The 16,437-nt window shown below is 41.1% G+C and overlaps 1 protein-coding gene across 3 annotated transcripts in view; it reads left to right on the top strand.

Moving 5' to 3' along the window:
* The window catches only part of LINGO2 (leucine rich repeat and Ig domain containing 2), a 763,677-nt gene that overhangs the window by 406,218 nt on the left and 341,022 nt on the right, over positions 1-16,437 (top strand). For 2 of the 3 annotated variants that reach the window (XM_048851917.2, XM_075128832.1), the window contains one exon: positions 5,126-5,200. The exons of the other annotated variant lie outside the window; for it this stretch is intronic. The gene's annotated coding sequence lies outside the window, so the exon portion shown is untranslated. The remainder of the gene's footprint in view (positions 1-5,125; positions 5,201-16,437) is intronic. 3 annotated transcript variants of the gene reach the window in all.

Here is a 16,437-nt window from a genome sequence, read left to right as displayed (position 1 = left end):
GCCGCCCAAGAGACTTATTTAACTGGGACTCCTGGGAAAAAGCGTGGGGAGGGAGGCAGTTGCACATGAGTGAGGCACTTCCAAATGGAAGCAGATGCAAAATAAAGGTTTTGTGTCAGGGACAGACCCAGTTAAGAGAGATGCTCACTGGAGAGTCTTCCATTGTCTTCCACGACAGAATCATTGATGGTGTAGTAGCATGTTAGTCTACATTTGCCATTGCTGGTCTTTTAAATGTTTGTAAGACAATCTGCTCAATATTGGGAGTGTGGGGGTCCAGTCAGAAATGTTGTTTTATTAGATGCACTTCCGTTGGAAGATTCTAAAACATACCAAGTAAAGCGGTTGGAAAATGGAGTGATTTTTTTTCCACAAAAATGTATGGGAAACTTGTTGTCTGTTTTCTGTGGAAGAACTTTGAAATATTCTGACTGAATTCTGAGTTTAGAAAGAGAAAATCTGAAATTATTTGAACAGTAAATCATGTGGCACAAAAGTCAGAGTTGAGTCTAAGCAAATAACAACAAGGTGTTAAGCAGGTGTAAATTAAAGTAGACCACCTTTCACTTTAACATAAACCTGTTAGTTGCTTTTCCTGGTATACCCTTTTCTTCCAGGTTCTCAGTAGATGAGTTATACCAAATTACATTCCCTTAATCTCAATGGGCCAAATTCAGAAGGGATGTGCAAGTTGCACATTGGCAAGTGGGTGTGAATCTAAAGGTATTTGTTAATATACATTGAATGGTGAAGGGGATTGAAGGATGTGTAAATTAGATCAGTACAAGGCTAGGATTTGTCACCTTCTGCTCCAGGGAGGGGTGGAGAGAGAGATGGTGGTGTAGTAATTTGCTAATGTATTGCTTGCATAGGCCAGTACTAAATTACCGCGACCTTCAAGTAGCTGGAGTGGATCCAAAGTTCTATCCGTTTTTGCCACCTGCTCCAGACAGGGAGTAAGCAGGAATGTAGCCCTTGCTTACTCATGTGTGCTCAGACCAAAGTTCTGTAGATCATGTATAGGGATGTATTTGTAGTTTGTTTTATTTTGGAGGTGGGTGTTAGGTTGGGTCAGTTACTCTCTCAGGTACGTGTGCAGTCACAATGTACCCTTTCCATTCACTTTGATTTTTCATGACTGAATTTGGCCCATGGTCTTCAGAGACTTTATACAGAATTCTGTAAAATATTCCAAGGTCCTTTAGGGCCCCCAATCTCTGTAGTATAAGTTGTGAGAGTCCCTCCTGTGTTTCGTGAGTAAAATGTCATTTTTAACAGAAATATATTACTTTAAACACTGATGTTCTCTAGCCTCCGAAAACATTAAAATAAGGCAAAGTCTGTCGAATTATGTGGATATGTTCGTCCAGTCTCCTTGATTAATACTGATAGTAAAATATTTGCAAAGGCATTTATGAAACAGACTGGAAATCATTCTGCCAGACTTGATATATCCCAGCCAAGTAGATTGTATTCAAAATAGATACTCATGTAAAAACATCAGACTGTTCATTGACCTAATAAATATCAATAATTATGCTAAGGACCAAATTGTTGATTCGGTGGATGCAAAAATAGCTGCCCAGAAATAACTTTTCTTCATAGCTTTTGCTTTTGACTGGGGCAAAATTTCAACTGAATAATTTGTTGTATCCAGAAACAGAAGCAGCAGTATCTAGACATGGAAGGATGTCCAAAATATTTCCAAAATAGAATTACAAGATCAGGATTGACCCCTCTTTGAGTATAAGTGTGCACTGAAATTGTAATAGCAGTAAGGCAAAAATACACACTTACATTGTTGAGAATGAATTTAAAGCAAGTGGGCATACATGGCTGATTATGTAATTTATAATCAATGTATTCTGCACAAGCTATTTCCAAAATGTTAGATTTCAGAAGTTATGCTTTTTAAAGGGATATTAAAATTAATTAGGGAAAATATCTCAAATAAGGTCCAAACCATGGACAAGAGTCTCAAACCAGTTACAGCCCCTGTACTGCAATCAAATGGTATAAAGGGTCTGTAATGGAGCTACAGGTGGCCAGTAGAAAACTCCTTCTATTTAGAGAAACTTCCTGTTGGTGCATCTGAGCCTCTGCTGAACATCCATCATGTGCACCTCTCCAACACAGTATCCGGTGTGGGTGCTGAGCCAGGGAGAAGTTGTGGCAGAGCTCTGCTCCATTACACCTATCGTCCACTGATCGTCAATTAAGGACCCTAAGTCATTGGCACAACTTAAGTTGCACAGCAGCAGCTGTTAGTAATTTCTGGCCCCAATAATATGGCTACCTAACACACATTCCTCTCCTCCCCTCCGCCCGTACCAAGCACAACTCTTGTGCATGAGAAAATCTGCCCCTCTGTCTCGTGACTGAGCTGGAGAGCACTTTACCAAAGGGAACATTTAAATGTACTGGGGTGGGGAGGAGGGGAAACTATTTTTAAAAGCGTGGAATAGAATAAAACCATTGAAAAATCAAGAGAACCAATAACAAGTACAATAAGGGCCTGACTGGGTGACCCTAATAGATGACTCCAAATGACTGATTTTTTTGGTTTTCTGACAGTTCCAACAAGTAAATAAATAAAGGCCACTGAAGTCAAACTGAAAACCGTTTTTTAAAAATGTTAATCAAATAGAAAAAGACAGGAAAAAATTCATTTCAGGTTGACAGAACATTGTGATAGGTTGAATAAAAGCAAAGAAAATGAAGGATTAGATTTGCCAAAGGAGAGGTGGTGGTAGAGGCAGCAGCCCTCTTTTACCCAAGTAGCCCAGTTTTTAGGGCAACTCGCCTGGGATGTGAGATCCCCAAGTTTGAATCCTTGCTCTGCAGCAGGGAGTTGAACCCAAGTCTCCCACTCCTAGATGAGTGCCTAAGCACCAATATATTGGGTATTCTGGGGTGGGTCTTTCTCAAGCTGTACTGTTGAAGCTGCTCCATTTTGTATAAACAATTAACTGTCATTGGAGCAGGGAGTGGAACAGGGGTATCCCCCTCTTGGATGAGCATGCTAACTAGCAGGCTATAGGCTATTTTGGGGTAGGCTTCTCTCAGTCTCTCCTGTTGACTCTGTTCCATTTTGTATAAATACTTAAATGGTCAATGGGCCAGAAAGAATCCCCGTGTGAATATAGCCCCCCCCCCCCCCCCCCCCAATAAGAATGTTTTGATTTTTTTTCAAACAAAACAGATTGCTGAAATTGACATAAATTTGTGACTTTTGCTCAGTCCAAATCTGCTATTTTTTGTGGGGGGGGGGGGAATGTTTCATCAGTAAAATTTCACCCAGGTTAATCAGAGCACATATCACCTTACTGAACACATAGCCCCACTGAAGTCAAGAGGATGGGACTACAGAATGCGTATGTTATCACTCTGTGTGAGTGATAGCATCACACTATAGGCTTTAGGGAGAGGCAGCCACTCAAGATGGCTTTGGACCAGATTATTTACTCAGGGTGAATGATGGATTTGAATTCAGTGATATTTAAGGTACCAGTTTCCATAAGGGAAGGAGGGAGAATCTCACTCCTACAGATGCAAGATTAATATAGCACCAGTGCCACTTCTATTCATCTTCAGGAACAATCTACTCCACAAATACTCCCATTCAAATAAGTAAGGCTGGTATGATAAATGCAGTAGAGTTCTTGCAGTTTTGCTATCAGGTCAGTTTGTGATTAGTATAATGAAGGGAGGTGAATATACTAGATGTAACACAAGTTACAGTACGAGGACATTGAAGTGCCATTGGTATTCCTACGTAGAACACAAACCCATTCTATTTTCCTAACCCACCCTAATCAACAGGTTTTATATGCCAAGGCTCCCAAATATACTCAAATATCCACCGAAGTATGTGGTTCTACTTGTCTTCAGGTTACACAATGGTTCCCGCAGTGCAGCTTTCGGTACTGTAGTGACATTAATATTCATGTCCAGTTGATCAACATGCAGTATTATGCTGGAGAAAAGTATTCAGGAGCTAAAACTCAAACCTTTGAGTGCACAGGGAAAAACAGCCAGGAAATACAACAACAAGCTCAAAACCCATTGAAAGGAGGAAACCATTTTTTTAAGTATTTGGGCTTTGAAAGCCAGCTACCCTTTACTTAGGCTGAAAGGATACCCGCTTGTGGTTTTATGTTCCAGGTTGGATTGATTGACCTATTATATTTAAAAGGCCCCTATCACAGTGGTATATGAGCACATCACACTCTACTGTATGTATCCTCCCATGTGAAACATCCATGTGAAATAGGGAAGTGTTATTACCCTCCCTTTAGAGATGTGATAGGTGTTATTACCCTCCCTTTAGAAATGAGGAACTGAAGCACAGAGAGAAAAAGTGACTTGCCCAAGGTCACACACAAAGTCCGTTGCAGAGGAGAGAATAGAAATCAGGTCTCCATAGTCCTAGGCTTCTGCCCTTACCACTAGACATCCTCTCTCCCTAATTCTTCCAGCACCTCCAACTCAGAAAGTCCAAAGAACATCCAAATCATCAATTTAGCCCTTAGTGTGTTCCTACTTCCAATTAGAGGAGAGAAAACTACAAAAACTACCCTAAAGACAGAAGATTCTTAGTGAGCAGTTTCTGCTTCTTGTATCCTCAGATCTCTGATGCTCTTTATTTCGTTGTTCGAAAAGAAAAGCGCAGTTGTTTGCTAATGCACCAGAGTTAGCTGTATTTGAAATCCTTCCTCAGAATATACACGTCTGCAGTAACAGCATATGGGCATTGGAAAATAATTGAAGCATCCAGGACTGCATCTATTCTCATAATCTGCATCAATACATAAATGTCAGGTCCTATCACCTACTGTCTAAGAATACAAGAGTTCTAAAGCTTCTCCTATTATTTAATAAAATAGGTACATAGAGGAGCATTAGAGAGACCTTTTATGTAACTTTAACAGATTATACTGGGCTGTGTGACGAGTGCTTAAGGGCACTTCTTAAGGTGTGCTATCTACTCAACCTCACAAATTTAAAAATAAGGAAAGAAACAACATGAACGGTCACTTTAATGCACTGGAAGATTTCTGACCTATTTACCTAAGTTACTTCCTCTAAAGACTTTAATGTCATCTTTCCTTTTTTTTTAAATCAGGTTGACATGAAGATGTACATTTTGAAACACTGAAGCAGAGGACCAGAAGCATGAGTGATGCACAGTTTCAATCTGGTAAGTCTCGATTAATTTATTTTGTTGATGGTGATTTTTTCCATCATTGATCTTGCTTATGTTTACAATAACCTCTCAGATGTTACAAAGATTTCCCCCCTCGTATTGTTGGCTTTCTATTTTATCCTTGATGAAAGCTGGCTTCTCTTTTAACAAAACAGAAGTATTCTGTCTCTGCTGCTGGCTTAGCTCCTAGAGATTCAATTTTATAATTGACGCCAGAACTCAGACACCCTGGTCCATTTAGGGAAGGGAGGACTGTTGTGCAGTATAAACGATGCTGTCTCTTTCTGGGGGACTAGTGCCTAGGTGTATTTATGAATGGTAGCCCTGCTCCCTTTGGACACTGGGCCACCTAGTGGTTGTGATACTGTGCACCCAAAGACCCATACAGAAAACCAAGGCTAGAAAGGCACAATATTTGGAAGTTATAAGGCAGTTCTAAAGGTTAAAGTCGTCTCTGGACAGGCTGTAGCAGCTAGTGAATTTAAATCCATTTCTTTATAATCTGGAGAGACAAAACAGCTGGTATCACAAAATCGGAACAGCACGAGAGGCTCAGGTGGCGTTTCTTTAGGCCTAAAAGGGATTCACAAGAACGTCAAAGGTAGCCGCATGTAGCTATGCAGTACAGTGCTCGTAAACCTCTATCAGTACCAGATTCACCCGCTCTCCTCTCAACCCTTTTATTTGTAAAAGGAGAGTCTCTGTCATATTCTGCACGGAGTCCTGCTAAAAATATGTCTTGGGATGAATACTAGCTTCACAGTCTTTGCAGAGGGCAATGTGGGAACAGACATATGCACACATCAAAGTAAAGGAATAAAAGGCCAATGCCTTGTCTTCTCTGAAGGTTTTAGGGGTCCTAAATTTCATTTCTCTAAAGATAATATCTGTGCAGGCTTCTCATTCCCTAATGTGTGATGGGCATAAGTCCTTTAATTCTTAAACTTTTTCACCTGGGAGGGGAGCAGTAGTGAGAGAGAGAGAGACAGACAGACACAGCGTGAATAGGGACCCCCCCTTGGTATTCAGATACTACCCCTTGCCAAGTATAAATGCTGTCCTCAGGACGTTCTACTATGCTTCTTCTTGACTGTGTTTGATGAAGAAGCTTCCCCCACAGCAGCGGTATCCCATCCACCCTTCTGTGGCTTTGTTAAAATAATGCCTTGTTGGGTATCTCTTTTCTTAACATCCTGCCTTCCAGTCGGGTCTTGTTAAAGTGGCCACATTTTGGATGGTTTGTCTCCAGCATTTTGGAGTGTGGGTCGGACACTCAGGCACTATGTTCTGCTTTAGAGATTTAGTTGCCTCTTCTAGGCACTTCTGTGCAGTGACACCTGCTCTAGTGTTCTGAAACCAGTTTTTTTTCTAGTCCAACCTTCTATACATTTCTCGGCACTAGGCTCTTGCTCTGATGGTCTTGCTGCATTGATGCTTGTGTTTAGCTAGTCTTGTGTTTCTTTTTGCTGCTTCAGTATTTTCTTGGCTTTACTAGCCAAGTAAACCGTGGCATCCAAGGAGGAAATTCAGTGACTTCAAACCCATCAGCATGGCAGAAAAATGGCATAGACCAAATACTATTTTCATTGCATGATCTGCCTCGGAGTCAACCACTAGATGCTGTGCACACCTCACATGTCACTGCCAGGACTGAAGAAACATGAGGTGTGCCTCTCTGTCACCTAGGGAGACTCCTTTTCGGGCTGTACAAATCAACCTGTAGTGCTTTGAATGAGTCAGATGAGACGATGGAGCACCAGGGTTAAGACAGCACCCCCTGCACTGGCCCAGACCCATTCCCCTGACTCTGAGAGAGGCTGTATCAGACTTTCTCCTTTTTCTTTCATGTGCTCGAGAGGGAGATGGTGATTCTGGCAGTCGGCACTTGCTTAATGGCCTTATAGAAGATCAGGTGCAGTTGTGTGATGCTATCTCACAGCTGATTCTGTGGGATTTGGGGCATTTCTCTTGCCCCGAGTCAGCAGGTGTAAGAGTGTTCAGTGTAGCAGTGACACCTTCTGCAACCGACACTTGCTCCCTGGAATTGATGCTCAGCGCAAGCTCTGGCCTCAACGCTGCCATCTTTTAATCCTCTTTCAGATACATAGATTTTAAAAAACCCTGTTTCCATTATTTGAATGGGTCTGTTTCAAGTGGTGGGGGTTTTTTGTTTGGGGGATATCCCTTGAGCTTCTTACTCACCAGAAGTGAAAATGCAGCACAGATAGTATCTTAGGAGAAGGGGAAATACTTGCTTTTCAATTCTGTTTCTCAGCAAAGAGCATCTTGCAGGATTACCAGACCCACGTGTCTCCCCTTTACCAGAGTTTGGAGTTAACTTTTTTGAGAGGGGTTTTTTTTAAGTTTTTTTTTTTATGCGGATCTTGAACTGCCTCATTCTTTTGGAACCTTCCTCTCCTGTGCAAAGGAATAAACTGCAATATTCAGGGGGAGCATTTGTACTTGGCAGGGGTGGCTCAGGCTGGCTCGTAGCTACACATCAGAGCTAAGGAAGCTGTGTCAGTCTCAGTCTAAGTAGTTGAGGCCCAGAAGTGAAAATCCTGCACACATGCTATCTCAGGAATAGCAGACGGACAAGGTAAATCATTTTTCTTTCACAGTATTATGGATTTAAAAACTGTGAAACAATATGATATTTGAATGTCAATTGCAATGTTAATTAGTGAGTTTGTAATAAAGACAGGTAGTCTGGGTGCAGCTGGATTTCTGTGTATTGCTGACTCCATTTCAAAAATATACAGAATGCCTCATAGACTCATAGATATTAAGGTCAGAAGGGACCATTATGATCATCTAGTCTGACCTCCTGCACAACGCAGGCCACAGAATCTCACCCACCCACTCCTGCAATAAACCTCTCACCTATGTCTGAGCTACTGAAGTCCTCAAATCATGGTTTAAAGACTTCAAGGTGCAGAGAATCCTCCAGCAAATGACCCGTGCCCCATGCTATAGAGGAAGGCGAGAAACCCCCAGGGCCTCTTCCAATCTGTCCTGGAGGAAAATTCCTTCCCGACCCCAAATATGGTGATCAGCTGACCCCTGAGCATGTGGGCAAGATTCACCAGCCAGATACCCAGAAAAGAATTCTCTGTAGTAACTCAGATCCCACCCCATCTAACATCCCATCACAGGCCATTGGGCCTATTTACCATGAATAGTTAAAGATCAATTAATTGCCAAAATTATGTTATCCCATCATACCATCTCCTCCATAAACTTATCAAGTTTAATCTCGAAGCCAGGTAGGTCTTTTTCCCCCACTGCTTCCCTTGGAAGGCTATTCCAGAACTTCACTCCTCTGATGGTTAGAAACCTTCATCTAATTTCAAGTCTAAACTTCCCAATGGCCAGTTTATATCCATTTGTTCTTGTGTCCACACTGGTACTGATCTTAAATAATTTCTCTCCCTCTCCAGTATATATCCCTCTGATATATTTATAGAGAGCAATCATATCTCCCCTCAACCTTCTTTTGGTTAGGCTAAACAAGCTAATCTTCTTGAGTCTCCTTTCATAAGACAGGTTTTCCATTCCTTGGATCATCCTAATAGCCTTTCTCTGTACCTGTTCCAGTTTGAATTCATCCTTCTTAAACATGGGAGACCAGAACTGCACTCACCAGTGCCTTGTATAATGCTTCTGCATGGTTCAGCATCACTGTGCACTCTCCCTTTCTGTGGACTGTGACTAAGAAGCATACTTGAGCTCTTACAAATAGGCAAGGTAAAATCATTTATCTCTGCCCGTGTCCCCTATAGCTTTTGTTTTATTTTATAAAATGGGATTGGATTCCACCTGCACCCTGTCCTAGACTTTGCAAATCAGACTACTCCTGGTCAATCTCCATCTGTGATTTAATGTCTCAAACTTGGGCTCTCTTCATTTCAGGTGAGTGCAGGTTTCCCGTTTTTCACTGAAGAATATAAGAATGGCCAGACTGGGTCAGACCAATGGTCCATCTGGCCCAGTATCCTATCTTCCGACAGTGGCCAATGCCAGGTGCTTTGGAGGGAATGAACAGAGCAGGCAATCATCAAATGATCCATCCCCTGTTATCCATTCCCGGCTTCTAGCAGTCAGAGGCTAGAGATAACCGGAGCATGGGGTTGCATCCCTGACCATCTTGGCTAATAGCCATTAATGGACCTATTCTCCATGAACTTATCCGATTCTTTTTTGAATCCCATTATAGTTTGGTCTTTACTACATCCCCTGGCAATGAATTCCACAGCTTAACAGTATGTTGGGTGGAACAATTTGTAGAGTGGGGCTGTAGAGACCCATTGAACCAAACTGTAAACCGTGTATATAATGGAAACAACATTAAGCCAGGGGATGGGGCATCACCCCTAGTTCCAGCACTTATGTGAAAAAGTACTTCCTTTTGTTTGTTTTTTAAACCTGCTGCTCTCTCTCTCTCTCTCTCTCTCTCTCTCTCTCTCAAAACTCTAACTTTTTTACTTGACTGGCTGAAGGAAACTCTCTGGAGCCAATCAGTGCTGCTGGAGGTGTGTTTTCAGAGTGACTGAAGCATTTCCATTTTCCAAGGGCTGAATAAGTGGCCTTCATGGTACTTCTATTAGTTCCACAAAGGAAAAAGAATGTTTGAATTCAGGAGTGTGTCCCTGCTTATTGTTGTATAGTAGCACTGGTAGCCTTTGTCTACCCTCAAATTTGCACTGGTGTAGTTCAACTGGTTCAAATCCTGGGTAGACCTTCTTATTTCAGTTTTAGAGTTTGGTTTGTTTGTTCTTATTTTATTTAAGTTGAATCAAAATAAGCGTAGCTTAAACCTGCTTTAAACCAAAATAAGAACATCAACATGGCTTGTTTGTTATCTTTTTTGCAGCACTGGCTTAAATCACAATTAAGTTTAAACTGGCACAACACTGAATATAGACAAGCTTGTAGACTGGCCCAGAAATATCCTTCCTGAATATGCTACATTATTTTCATTGTTAGTTATATGAATAAGGTCTCCCCAATTGCACAAGCGCCGTTGTTTAAACTCCTAGGCTCAGTATGGAAGGAAGACAATTTGAATGTTCTATAGAAAGACTATTTTGTCAAAAACCTGCTCATTTGAGCTTAATAACCCTGAAATTTTTAAGAAAATTTGCACAATACCTGTGTTATATTTGTGCTAATGTTCTGTTTGAAATAAAATGGAAAAATGCTCTAGAGTACTTCAGATAACTATTTTTTCCCTCAAAACTGCTGTAATTTATCATTTTAAGAGTTCAACAACAAAATGGAAAAGGTGTGTTTGTTTGGGGTTTTTAACACACACTCAAAAAAATCTATTTAGCAAATCAGGCTTTCTTGAAAAAGGTTGCATTTGTATTCAATACTTAATTCTCTCTCTTGCTGACTGTTAAAACTTTTCTATTTTCCATGAATAACAACAACACTGTGCCTCTCCACTGTGTCCTGTCTTCCAAGGGACATTGTTTACTTTAATCCCAAAGCTTACCTACATTTCTCATACATGATATTTGGCATCCCCGCACTTTTATTGCTGAAAGCAACATATGTCAGAAATAGACCATTGCGAACCTGATACTATCCAAAGGGTTATTTACATCAACAAGAAGATTCTCCAATTTCCTGTGTGAATAATATTTGTGTCCATCATCTCCCACACTTTCACATGCTGATCCCCATTTGGGCTTTGGAAGGTTGAGAAATATGAATAACACTGTGATAAACCCCTGGGCATCTAGGAACATCACAACTTGCATATCATGGCCACATACAACTTCCCAGTGAGTGAGAATTAATGCTGTCTAGCTCCAAAAGTGAAGGTCTATAACTCTACACAACTCAACCTAAAGGAAAAAACTCTGTTAGGAGGAAGTAATGCCATGCAGTTGAGAAGTATTAATTCAATCCAGTAGAGGGCAGTGGTACACATACACAATAACCAATTTATTATAATACTTAGCACAGATAAAGTCAGATTTTTGCCCCTTACTCTGTGAGCAACCCCAGTTGCTGGGACTACTGGAAGAGTAGAGTTCTATGTGTGAAGAAGGGTGGCGGAATTCCCCTCTGAGGTAGATTAGTATACCCTTTTTATAGGGCAGCAGTGTGGCCTAGTGGATAGAACACTAGACTGGGACTAAGGAGACCTAGGTTGTTCTGTTCCTGGCTCTGCCATAGACCTGCTTGGTGACCTTGGGAAACTCACTGAATGGCTCTGTACCTCAGTTTCCCCACCTGTAAAATTGGGATAATTGTAGTGTGTGGAGATCAAAACAAAGAGCCATCCCAAAAGTAGTAACTAGAGAACTCCACAACTGGAAATGTGTGTTATTTATTAAGCTCCCCCCTGCAATACATTCTGATCCTGTTTTGGTGACTGTGGAAGACCAGGAACTATAACCACTCCACATCTCCCCTTCTTTATATATTAAATAGTCCTGAGCAGTGTTCTAAAGATCAAGTCTTTGAGGTGGTCTGATTTGTCTTCCAGAGCATGTTCTCACTTCTGCTGAGTTTGCATGTGGGGCTGCCTGTGGGAGGGGGCTCACTTCCTCACAGAGTACCTGCATGGCAGATCCCCTTTGTTATGTGGGGAAATACTGAAGATGAATCCAATTCCTCTGGAGAAGTCCTCCTAGAGTTTCCACTAGGTGGGATCCAGAAGTTTCCTCTATGTTCAGAACAGTTCCAAATGTCTGGGAGATGTTGAGGCCAACTTTGTTCTCTGGTGTCAGTTTAGGTAACACTTATGTTCTGTGCTGAACGTTGAAGTTTTATTGCTGCTGAATTTTTATTTCAGCATCCTGTTTTCTAAATTCCTTCAGGTTGGACCACTTAGATTTAAACTAGGAGTCCGGCGGTACCTTAAAGACTAACAGATTTATTTGGGCGTAAGCTTTCATGGGTAAAAACCCCACTTCTTCAGATGCATGGAGTAGGTTTTTTACCCACAAAAGCTTATGCCCAAACAAATCTGTGAGTGTTTAAGGTGCCACCGGACTCCTCATTGTTTCTGTGGATACAGACTAACACGGCGACCCCTCTGATACTTAGATTTAAACTGTGTTGGTGCCACAGGTCATCTTGCCATCACAAGCTCCGCTGGAGAAAGTCCAGGTGCAAGCGTATTGACCATGATGCCACTGGTGTATTTCATGGGTTTACTGAATTTTGCAGAAGGCTTTTTAATGTCTGCACTGCTCTCTACGTCCCTGTTGTTCTGGGAGGGCAGGATAATGTGGACTACTGGTACCGATGTTCAGAATCAAAATCTTGTGCAAATGCTGGGAATGTTTCAGAGGTAAATTGAGGCCCATTATCTGATATGAGGACTTCAGGAATTCCATGTCTTGCAAGTATTGACTTTGGTTTGTGGCTTACCTGTGCTGATGAAGGCGAGCCAAATCAATATATCTGGAGAAGTCATCAGTTACACTAATGCATGTGTGTCTTTTCCATAAAAACTAGTCAGTTGCTACCCACTGCCAAGTCCTTACTGGTAGCTTTGTAGAGTTATGTTTGGTTGGTTTGGGTTTTTGTTCCTTGTTACATATGTCACAGTCCTCCGCTAAAGTCTGAAATCAGATTTGGCCACCATACAGATTGTTTTGCTCATGCCCTGCACTTGTTTATACCTTGGTGTCCTTCACAGACAAAGCATCACTTTCTGAAGTACTGGCTTTTCAGAAACAGACCATCGACCATGTGAAGGTCATTTTGGGCCTGCCAATATGGTGAAAGGTCTGTTGGAAGTTACTCCTCCAAATCTGCTCTCTTTGGCAAAGTTCAGTACGTTTCTTACATGTTTCAACCTTTAGCTGTTCATCTCAAATTTCCTGAAGTCATCTGCCAAATGCTGGAATTGCTGCCAGGGCAAGGTCAATGTAGACTTTGACATCTTTCTCTAAAGCCTTTTCTTTTTCCCTTATTGGCTGCTTAACAGGGGCTCTAAACAGTGTCTGATGCTGTGAGCGTTCTTCCTGGTATGTGCTCAATGTTGTCTCTGCTGCTAGTATGTAGGCCTCATTCCTGTTACTTTGTAGTTCCTTGTATTCTCACTTTTGCTAGTGTGTGATTTGGGTCTAAGTGCTGCTGTGCTGATAAATTAGTGTCTCTTATGCCATGTTTCTTACATGCAATGTTGTTGTAGCAGTGTTGGTCCCATGATATTAGAGAGACACAGTGGGTGAGGTAATACTTTTTTTTTATTGGACCAACTTCTGTTGGTGAGAGACAAAAGCTTTTGAGCTTACACAGAGCTCTTCTTCAGGTCTGGGAGTTTAGTTTCCCAGACCTGAAGAAGAGCTCTGTCTGGCTTGAAAGTCACTCCACAATACTGACCTCTCTTTGTAAACTGCTTTGAGATTATCTGATGCGAACCACTATATAAGAATTTGGCGTACTTCTAACAGACGGAGAATCTGAGGCAGAGAGGTTAGTGATTTTCCATAGGTCAGAAACAGGAGTCGTGGTCAGATCTGGGATATGAACTCAAGAAGTCCTTACTACTATGGTGGGGAATAATCAGAACCTTAACAGCCTCTTCCATCCTACTTGCTCACCAGTGCTATTCTATTGAAATTTACTGCCAGTATAGACCCAGTGGAGTAAAGAGAAAGCAGGTGAGGAACTGTGACTTAGATGGGTGTTCAAGTCACAGTGCAGTTCACACACCAGCCCTTGCTTGGGCTGTGCCTAAAGGTAGAATCCATCCCATAATAAATTAGTGTATTTAAATAAAACAATAATACGGATGATCTGTTTCTTGACATAACACAGCTCAATTACAGACAGCATATGCTGTATGTCAAGTCTAGAAACAGCTCGCTAATCGTATTTGTTTTATTTAATACACTGATGAATAGTAAGATATGGAAAAGCGGATAGTGCAGGGTGAGAAATGTTTGCCCCCCCTCCCCCGACACACACACACACACACACACACAGAGTAGCTTTTAAAGTTTGAACCGATGACAGTTTGTGTTCATATTGACATTTATGGTGAGGAAAGCATTTTGCACAGCTTGCGTGACCTTTTGAGAGGTTGACACAGTAAGTAGCTGTTTGATCTAAAAGCTAGGTTCCTCCCCTTAAAGCAAAAGGCTGAGAGTGGCCTTATCCAAATAGGGCTGCAGGATGGAGTCAGAACAACGATTAAAAAGAAAGTAAAGGCAGAGACTTGAAGGTCAAGACACTTTTCTGCCCAATGTGTGTATTTTCCCAGAATAGGTACCCTGGTAGAGATCACAGATTTCCTTTACAGGAGAAGAAGTTTCAGTTAACTGCATGTAAAATCAAGTCCATATCACAGATGTGTAATGTTTGCATTTAAACAGAAGTAATAGCAAAAAGAAGGGACTAGAGAAAGATTAATTCAAGGTCCTGATAGAATTTGAGTAAAGGACAGAGAAATAAATGAGGTATTGAGTCTTGCGAGGCTATTTTGAGTCGAAGGACTTTAAGTCATAGGAAAAATAATTGGCCAAATTTTCAAAACAGCTCAGCATATTGGATACTGATTTCTTGAAAAAAAATGAACATAGTTTTCAAAATGAGAGCTAGATGCTGAGCACTTCTAAAAGTGTGGTCCCAGCTGTGGGTGTTAACACCTGAAAATCTGGCCCCAAGTGACTTGCCATGGTTCCCCAGGAAGTCTGTGGCTTACATAGGAATTGGACCCAGATCTCCTGAGTCCCACTCTGTTGCCTGATCCACAAGGCCATTCTTTCATACTACATATCAATATGTACGTTTTGAAATGACTAGTGTGTTAAATAATCTACTTTACTCCAAGTGGAGATGTGATTTGTGCTTTTGCAATAGCCATTTGTCACTGCAATGTTAAACAAGAAACTAATCATGAACAGAACATAGTAGGTCCAATTCATCCTTGGTGTAATGCCACTGAAGTCATTGGAATCACAGAAAGATGAATTTGGCCAATTACCATTGAAAGCATAAACATAATAATTTGATTTTTAAAAAAGATGTGGCAAAGTACCGACAAGAATATGCAATGATATTTAAACTACTGCTGTGCAACAGATCATGGAATATATCGTTTTCATTTAAGGAATGTGTTTCTAAGTGGCCACTTAAGACATTATTTTGCCATGTAAAGTTCTCTCCAATTTCAAATGCTTATCTTCCTTCATTTTGTGCTTGTAAAAATAAGTTACATTTTGTCCTGACCTTGGACGTCTGTTGATATTTGTGAAACAGCCAGCATGTAATAAAGATTTCATTTGCACCTGTAATTATGATTTATAGTCATTAACCTTTTCCTGTCAGTTGTTTTTAAGCACACTGATCTGAATGAAAGAGAGAGAGGGTGAGCTGGGAACACTTAATCAGTAAATACTATAATTAGCTATACTGTACTATTTACCCTCCTAGTGTAAATACATACTATCAGTTTGGTAGCCAAGATTTCAGTTTTACTTGCGTATTAAGCTTTCCTTGAGGAAAACCGCTTTCCTTTTCTTTCTTTTTTTTTTTTCCTGGCACTTTCATGTTAAAATGTATCAAATTCTATACATCCTTAGATTTCCACATCCCTTAGAGAGCATTCCCCTGGTGTTATTCCAGCAGGAAATAACCCTACAATTTCCATTTGCTTGTTTTCTCCCCCGTTCTATCAGTATTTACCAAACAGTTGGTTGTCTTTACTTTTTCTGTAACGTCTTTCTGCCCTGTTATGGATACAATTCTGCATTCCAATTCACATTGAGGAAGGCCTACTCAGAGAAATACTTCCTTGGGGCCAGACTCTTGTGTATACTAAGGCCCCATTACACTATTCTGACCGTTAAAAGGGGCCTTAATATGAGTGTAAAGTCTTTACACTGACCTGGTAGTGCCCCTTTTAACTGTCAGAATAATGTAAGATTAGAATCTGACCTATTTTCAGTTGACAGTATCTAAGTACCACTCAGCATGTGTAGGGATTGCAGAATCTGGCCCTATGTCACTAGTTCATTGCCCTTCTATCTCCCTCTACTCAAAAAAGAGAATCATAGAATATCAGGGTTGGAAGGGACCTCAGGAGGTCATCTAGTCCAACCCCCTGCTCAAAAGCAGGACCAATCCCCAATTAAATCATCCCAGCCAGGGCTTTGTCAAGCCTGACCTTAAAAACTTCTAAGAAAGGAGATTCCACCACCTCCCTAGGCAATGCATTCCAGTGTTTCACCACCCTCCTAGTGAAAAAGTTTTTCCTAATA

This window comes from Caretta caretta, chromosome 5 (genome assembly GCF_965140235.1).
Source record: "Caretta caretta isolate rCarCar2 chromosome 5, rCarCar1.hap1, whole genome shotgun sequence".
Classification (NCBI taxonomy): domain Eukaryota; kingdom Metazoa; phylum Chordata; order Testudines; family Cheloniidae; genus Caretta; species Caretta caretta.
The sequence above is the reverse complement of the archived record's forward strand: the minus strand, read 5'-3'. Positions and strand labels throughout refer to the sequence as shown.